The sequence below is a fragment of the Electrona antarctica genome (assembly GCF_951216825.1).
Source record: "Electrona antarctica genome assembly, chromosome: 5".
NCBI lineage: Eukaryota > Metazoa > Chordata > Actinopteri > Myctophiformes > Myctophidae > Electrona > Electrona antarctica.
The window spans coordinates 8,088,032-8,096,385 of NC_136810.1; the positions used below are offsets into that span (position 1 = coordinate 8,088,032).

Here is an 8,354-nt window from a genome sequence, read left to right on the forward strand (position 1 = left end):
TGTTTTTCTGTTTATCTTTGCCTGAAACAGCCTGAAAAGGTTGAGAACCACTGAGGCCAGTTTGGCCCCCATCACTCTGAGTGTGTACAAAATGGAACCAAATGGACCCATTTGACCCATTTGGTTCCATTTGTACACACTCATGGGTTCATTTGGTTCCATTTATACACACTCAGAGTTCATTTGGTTCCCAGCCAATAAGTAGCCAGGGATAGGTCATGATACTTGGTACTTTGTCACCCAGTCTCAGTGGAAAACAATGTGCCTTTGAAAAATCAGACGTGTGTGTGTGTGTGTGTGTGTGTGTGTGTGTGTGTGTGTGTGTGTGTGTGTGTGTGTGTGTGTGTGTGTGTGTGTGTGTGTGTGTGTGTGTGTGTGTGTGTGTGTGTGTGTGTGTGTGTGTGTGTGTGTGTGTGTGTGTGTGTGTGTGTGTGTGTGTGTGTGTGTGTGTGTGCGCGCGCGCGTGCGTTCGTTCCAGTGTGCTCCTCATAGTGGTCAGTGAGTGACTGTCTGGCTAACGTCCAGTCTCATATAGATAGTGGGAATGAGGTCAGTAGGCTTTGGAATAACACCGACATCACACTGAGGCAAATACGATTACAGATGAAGTCATTCTTCATGTTGGTCCAGAGCCGTACGTCTATATTCATGCTGTTGAACAATCCCTCAATACTTTTCAATATGTGTATAGTTTAAATTACAATAAGGTCACGAGCGTGTCTAGGCGGTAAAGTTATACAATTGAATTTAGGTATTGCTCTTATTATCCAGAGCAATTTACAAAGTGCTAAAGCAGAGTAAAAATGGCATGAACTGTAGTCAATAAATGGCCGAGGAAACGGTCGCATAAATAGAGTGCAAAGGAAAACCAAATGAAGTGCTACACAGTGACGACTAGGGCATGCATGGGTAAACATCAACCCTAATGTAGCATCTGTCTAAACAACATGCTGTCTAAATAACATTCTTGGCATTTGTGTGGTCAAGCAAACGGTTTATGTCTGTAGACTAAGGATGGAGCCAGCCAGGAGGGAGAAGAGTGTAGCCTTGCATGGAGCTTTTGGCCTGGGTGATGGAGAGGTACAGAAGGAAGGGACAGACGGTTAGCTGAACTAACCAACAGAGTCGGGGAGAGATGTGATCATTTTGGGAGGTTGGAGAGCAGCTTGTGCCACAACAACATTCTGGATCAGTTGAGTGAGAATGCTGACATACAGTATATGAATATGTAATTTTAGTTGAATCATTCAGTTTCAGTATACTAAATGAGCATTGTTTCCGGCATCAGGCCATTTGCCGTAGATTATTCATTCCTCTCCAATCTTGAAAGGGAATTTAATTGTTTCCATCTCCAATTATTAACACTCTGGTGTAAGAAATACGTACCACCTGTATACATATATATAGGGATGTTTGCTAGTGCAATATAAAAAAGTGAGTGGTGCAACTCCGTGTGGGGTTCCCCGGAAATTCCAGACCCACAGGAACGCACCCAGGGTGTCGGCCCGATTCCGGCGAGCCGCCCCGCGTCCGAAACGGTTGAGAAATGACAGAGTTACCGTGTGGGGGTCCCTCTACTGTACCCTCTACTGTACTGTACTGGCACACCCGGAATCATCATATATACAGTTAATATGTGTGTTTGTGTGTGTGTTAGGTTGCGCACAGGTGGTGAAAAACAACCATGCTGTTTTCGTGCTCAGACGCACCCATGCCACCCACCCACCCACCCAGCCACCCTCCCACCCACCCACCCAGCCACCCACACACATAGCTCCGTAAGGGAGTGGTTGCACCATTCAAAAAAGGACTCAGAGAGAAACGGTAGAATGTCAGATGAAGAGATTCTGAACAGCATGAATCAGCCAAAACATTGTATCTCCTCTTCTCCTCTCATGATACTCTTAACAGGTTTACACTTCTCACTGCTGTTTAAAAATGAATGAGGTGCGTGCGTGCGTGCGTGCGTGCGTGCGTGCGTGCAGTCAGAACAATGCTGACAGAAGCTAGTAGTAGTGGTTATCTACAGTATAGAACGGACCACATGGACAGTTGGACACTGTTTACAGATATACATTAGCACTGAGGTCAGTTTGTGGGGATAGTTAATGGGCAGTTGACTCGTTGCACTGAGGCCATGTCAGTGTTTATTATGGGCCATGTGGGACCTCATTTGTGCATGTTATGTATGTAAGTGTGTGTGTAAGGGTCACATCATGGATGGCCCATCTAAACCATACAAGGGCAACTGGCGGCCCGGGGGCCTTCACTTAATGTGGCCCTCAGGTTAATGTCAGAATACTGATATAGTATTGGTTTCAGCTGTTACAATTCCACAACATGCAAACATGACCCGCTTTAATTACTGCAGTCTAAATTAGTAGCTCAATGCTCAACACAAGTATAATTAAAGGCATTTCAAATTACATGAAAAATGTTAATTTTCAAGATTTCAATTCGCATAGAGCAAAAATAGCCGATCTGCGACGTGTTTTGAGCTTGTAGATCGGCTATTTTTGCTACGACAGTAATATATGGCCCTAGGGAGTGAGTGTGGAAATATAGTGGCCCTCTCCATCGTCAAAGTTGCCCACCCCTGATCTAAACTCTGTTCAAGGACACCAGAGAGAGAGAGGTATGTTATATACACACCCATTGTCTCTGGTCATCAGCTCTTAATAACAGATAGCTGATCTCACAAAACCAAAGCCAGACATCTCTCTCTCTCTCTCTCTCTCTCTCTCTCTCTCTCTCTCTCTCTCTCTCTCTCTCTCTCTCTCTCTGTGATAACAACGCTCTCATCATTACCACAAGAAAGACAGAAGAGAATGTTGTTGGTGCACCAGTAGAGGCACACAGATCCCCCATTACTATTCATAGTGAACAGATCATCCAGGTATACCTATGAGTAATAGACCGTCCTTTGTTGTGGAAAGATTGAATCAGTGGATAAGAAAACAAAACAAAAAAATCAATTTCCTTCGCCGTTTCAGATCTTTCGGTGCTAGCAGACGGATTCTTCTTTTGTTCTTTACTTCTGTTATTATGAGTGTTCTTCAGTACTGTAGTAGCACCTGGTATGGATGTTTGTCTGTAGCCTTAAAGTCACAATAAGCTGAACAACTGAACATTTGTTCAAAGATTGTTGGAAAACCACTTCAGACTCTATACATCCACGTATGATAACAGCATCCGAAGGTTAGTAAAGAATATCACCTCAAAACACTGGCCATGTCTTGTATGGAGAGTATAGGTTGCGGCCTTCAGGAAGGAGATATGGTGTTCCAGTATACAATATTGATTGATTGATTGAAGTATTTATTAAGAGATTGGATAATTACAGTACATTTCAAGCACAACTCAATACAAAACTGTTAACTGTGGACGACACCATAAGCATTACACTTGTTTACAATAGGGTCCACCGTCCACCATGCTCAATTCATCATAACAATAGGGTCAAGACTGAAGAAACTTCCTGGACTACAATTCCCATAATACATCATGGAGTCCATGGACACTTTGAAATACTAAAATATCTAAAAACACATAATACCCACATAAAAACCCCAGGAAATTGTTTCTTGTCTCCTCTGGCAGTGGTTGCAAAAGGGGTGAAGTGGCCCTTTAAATAGGTGACGCCCCACGTAGAAGGGTTATTTAATGGGAATCAATAGCCATTTTAAATCAGTAACAATCTTTTAGGGCACATATCAGTACTCTAGTATAAGCCATTTAAAAACACATACAGTATATATCATAAGTGCATTTTTTAAATAAATGTATGTGTCTTAGAACAGACATAGAGACATATAGAGACATAGAGAGATATAGGGTCATAAAGAGGGATACATATAGGGATAGGGGAGGTGGAGAGGGAGAGGTGGGGAGGAAGAGGGAGGTGGAGAGGGAGAGGTGGGGAGAGGGAGGTGGAGAGGGAGAGGTGGAGAGAGAGGGAGAGGGGGAGAGAGAGAGGGAGAGAGAGAGGGGAAGAGAGAGAGAGAGAGAGAGAGAGGGAGAGAGAGAGAGAGAGAGAGAGGGAGAGGGGGAGAGAGAGGGAGAGGGGAAGAGAGAGCGAGAGAGGGGAAGAGAGAGAGGGGGGGAGAGAGAGAGAGGGGGAGAGAGAGAGGGGAAGAGAGAGAGAGAGAGAGAGAGAGAGAGAGAGGGAGAGAGAGGGAGAGGGGAAGAGAGAGAGCGAGAGAGGGGAAGAGAGAGAGGGGGGGAGCTCAAGCTTGTAGATGTGCTGCTTTCGATGCTTTTGTTTGGTACAGTAGTGTGTGGTCAAGGAAGTCGTTACTTTTCAGGGCGGAGGGGACAAAAACAACCCATAAAGTTAGAACATGGAGATACGAGGTTTCTCGCTGTACTTGCTAGGACATGCCCTGCCTGTAGCCCTCGCCCTTGGATCGTCTTTGTCAGTCTTCCTCTCCCCAGGGATCCCCCTGGCACGCTGCCAGAGAGAGGAGAGATGGTGCTGTGTGTGTGTGTGACACTGGAGTGCACAGTATACTGCAGGGGTGGGCACAGGTGCCAACATTGGCACAGCTAGGACAGGGTTTGATTGATTGATTCAATACTTTATCAGACAGAAATGTAGACAGCACGAGGTACAGTCAGATCCGCTAAAAGGACGACACAAAGTCCTAGGGGACCATGAAGACAATAACTGGTCGGAAAATGTGTTGGCAAATTTGTATAGTAGCATATAAAATTTGTTTTAACTCTACTTCCTCTGCACTATTTTTGAGTGCTCGGTACTCCTCTTCCTTGATTAGGGGCTCTTTATTTTTCCTCTCCCCTCCTGCATGCTGACATGCTTTTTCATGCTTAATGGATATAGGTGCAGGAAGAATTCAGTGAGCCGGATAACTGTGTATCAGGAATATAAAAATAGGGTGCATTTTGCATCCCAAAACGCAGTTTATAGTTAAGGGACGCAATAAAACAACGACCTCTGCATCCATAGGATGCACTACTGTACTACTGTACTGTTTTTTTATTCTAGTTTATTTTGCTAGCTTTAGTTATAATAACAATTTCTTCTGTTTTCTACATGAATATAACAACATTGTAACAGTATAAAATGAAATGGGAGTTAAATGCTGCAATTTGTATAAAATATGACTCCTAATGTCGTTGAAGTGGATCTCATAAAATGTCCCTGGGACTCATCTAAAAGACCATCCCTGCATCCTGGGACTCATTACATTGAAAACCTATTTACATCACTGGGTACAGGTAAAAAATAGGTAATATTACCTAGGTATTTCCCACCCTTGTTTATCGATTATTAGAAAAGCTGCAGATCCCCAGCTACTGTAAGTGACTTATGCTTGGGTACGTGCCGCCTCGTGGCAGTGTACCCAAGTGATCTACAAGCTCACAACGCTTCCCAGTGGGACGCGTTGTGAGCTTGTAGATCGGCTATTTTCTGGGTGCTCGACACCCGCGCGCAGCTACATATAAATCAGTTTTTTTTAATGATCCAGCTGGCCTACAGAGGTTATGTGCACTTAAAATCGGAAATGCTGCAAACGTGAAATATGACGGTGTCTAATGCTTGGCTCCGTCTTGTCTGCTCACACAGAATAAAAACACTGGTATATCCACAGTTCTTTTTTAAAAAGTGAGTCAACGCATTTTATTTCTCCAGTAAAAAACATTCCTAGCATTTTCATTCTGGAAAATAAAACACAAGAAAAAAAAAGTCATCAGTTCCTTTTTTAAAAAAAAGTTCCTCGTCTTTATCTTCAAATACTAAAAAAGTTCCAGCAGATTTTATTTACTTATTTATTTTTGCTTCCTTCAGCTTTGTGCAATATGATTTTAAATCCCAACTCCACAAAATAAATCAATTGATTGAGAGAAAAGCTTATATGCTCGATATAAACTTGTAATACTCTCGCGGTAGATCCTTTTTTCAAATGGGTTGGTAAAGGAGACAATGTGCAAATGTTTTATAACACTAGCAAATAATGATGCCACACCACACAGAACAATGAAATTGACTCACAAACAATGGTTATCATCATCAATGTCCTGCAGAAACCTGGTTATGACAAATATAGGTCTTTAACCACTTTAAAACGACACTATGTAACCTTTTCAATGAATTAAGGAATTATCAAATGCAAATTTGTCCAATCTGTTCTGTATGGTAGAGTAGGTTGATATATAACTTAATACAATATTGGCGTGGTTGTATTGTCTCCCTGCTCTTCTATTGAGACATTTAGATTGCGTCAGAGGTCATGTCTCTCACCTAGACACAGGTCAAAGGTCATGTCTCTCACCTAGACACAGGGACATCCCAGTAGGTTGATATACAACTTAATACAATTGGCGTGGTTGTATTGTCTCCCTGCTCTTCTATTGAGACATTTACATTGCATCAAAGGTCACCTAGACACAGGGACATGTCTCTCACCTAGACACAGGGACATGTCTCTCACCTAGACACAGGGACATGTCTCTCACCTAGACACAGGGACATGTCTCTCACCTAGACACAGGGACATGTCTCTCACCTAGACACAGGGACATGTCTCTCACCTAGACACAGGGACATGTCTCTCACCTAGACACAGGGACATGTCTCTCACCTAGACACAGGGACATCCCACACAAATCTTGACTCCATGGTCAAGTTTAAATGTATCCCCTGAGCAAGCAGGCAAGCTCTATTAGCTAAATGGTAAAAATGTCAGCAACTTTAACCATGTTGTCCCTATTTTGGTGACGGTGAAGTGTTTTTGTACTTCCCATATCCGTTTGTGTCCTGTATAACGATTCATTGAATATATCATCATTTTTTTTAATGTTAGATTTAGAGTTTGACGCTGGCAATATTTCAGTTGCTTATGGCCCTTCAAATGCAGTACATCCATAATACAATACATTGCAATATAGGACAGAGAATGTAACTTTAGACTTAAATAGGGGTGGTAGGTATTTGCCTCAGGTTAATATTCTGCATACTATTCTTTCATTTGGGAGTTAGTTGAAGAAGACACTGTCTGGCTCTGTGCATTGCTCTGCAATCTCACATTTGGCACCGAGAAGGCAGATGTTTTGTTTTTATTTTGCTAGGCCAGTGGTTCTCAAAGTGGGTTCCAGGAACACTCAGCAGTGGTCCAAATGAACCCTTTACAGCAGTGGTTTTCAAACCCTTTTGTGCCAACAAGGACCCCCAAATTGATATAGATTTGACCCCTATCTGAAAATATGTTGCTCCAGGGACCCCCAGAAGCAAAGATTTGAGTTAAAATCTTTCTGAAATTCAAAGATTTTAGAAAAATAGCAGATCTACAAGCTCATATAGCATCACATGAAGTGACGTGCTATGAGCTTGTATATCTACTATTTTTGAATAGCCAAAGTATAAAAGCTTAAAATGACTGTATTGCCCCTGGCGGCCCCCTGACCCCACTGTGAGAACCGATGAGAGTGTACGAGTGGAACCAAATGTGGACCCTTAACGGGTCTGAGTTCCAGAGTTCAATAAGGTCAGACTAAAGCAGTGGTGTAACGCAGTGGTTCCCAAAGTGGGGTCCGGGGACCCCCAGGGGTACTTGAGGGAGTTCCAGGGGGGACCCAGCTAAATGATCATTTGGAACCAAATGGACCCTTATGGGTCTGTAACTCTGAGAGTGTACAAATGGAACCAAATGGACCCTGACGGGTCCATTTGGTTCCATTTGTACACTCTCAGAGTTAAATTAACATTGATTTTACAATATAAATTGGGGTCTCAGAGATAGAAATCCCATTAAATGGGGGTCCGTAGCCTAATGCATATCAAACTAGGGGTGAAAATGGTTGAAAATCACTGCTAGAGCCGTAAAAATCTTCTGTTATGGGGGTCCTTGGCATACCTTTTCAAATGGAGGTAAGCAGGCTAATTAGTGTCAATTTGGGGGTCCTTGACATGAAAAAGTTTGGGAACCACTGGTGTAACGTAAATACAGTAAGTACTCAAGTACTGTATAATTATAATTTATTTTCTCCAATAGAAGAGCAGTTACAGCAACTACAACCAGTTTAGTTTTGTAATTCTAATACTAGGTGTTAATAAGAACACTTTCGTCCAACTTTCTGGATTGATAGATTGTTTTTTGATTGCATTCAGGGGTGACCAAAAGTTGTTAAAAACAAAACCTAAAGATGTTCCTATATTTCAGGTCTTTTATATTTCATATCAGCAGAGACCCACTAACACATGTGGAGCGAACCATTTCTCTGCATTGACACTCGACAGCATTGGTCATTAACCCATTTTGGTGTTGCATTATGTAATGCTTTAGCTGTGGAAAAATAGCAGATCTACAAGCTCATAGTGCGCCACCGAGTGGCGC

The 8,354-nt window shown here is 42.6% G+C and overlaps 1 long non-coding RNA gene across 1 annotated transcript; it reads right to left on the reverse strand.

The window, feature by feature from the left end:
• Positions 1–5,621: 5,621 nt before the first annotated feature.
• On the reverse strand, positions 5,622–7,543 carry LOC306923289. The gene is made up of 3 exons (XR_013790012.1): positions 7,439–7,543; positions 6,603–7,085; positions 5,622–6,262 (listed from the first exon to the last, which is right to left on the reverse strand). It is a non-coding gene; the product is annotated as an uncharacterized lncRNA (long non-coding RNA).
• Positions 7,544–8,354: the final 811 nt, after the last annotated feature.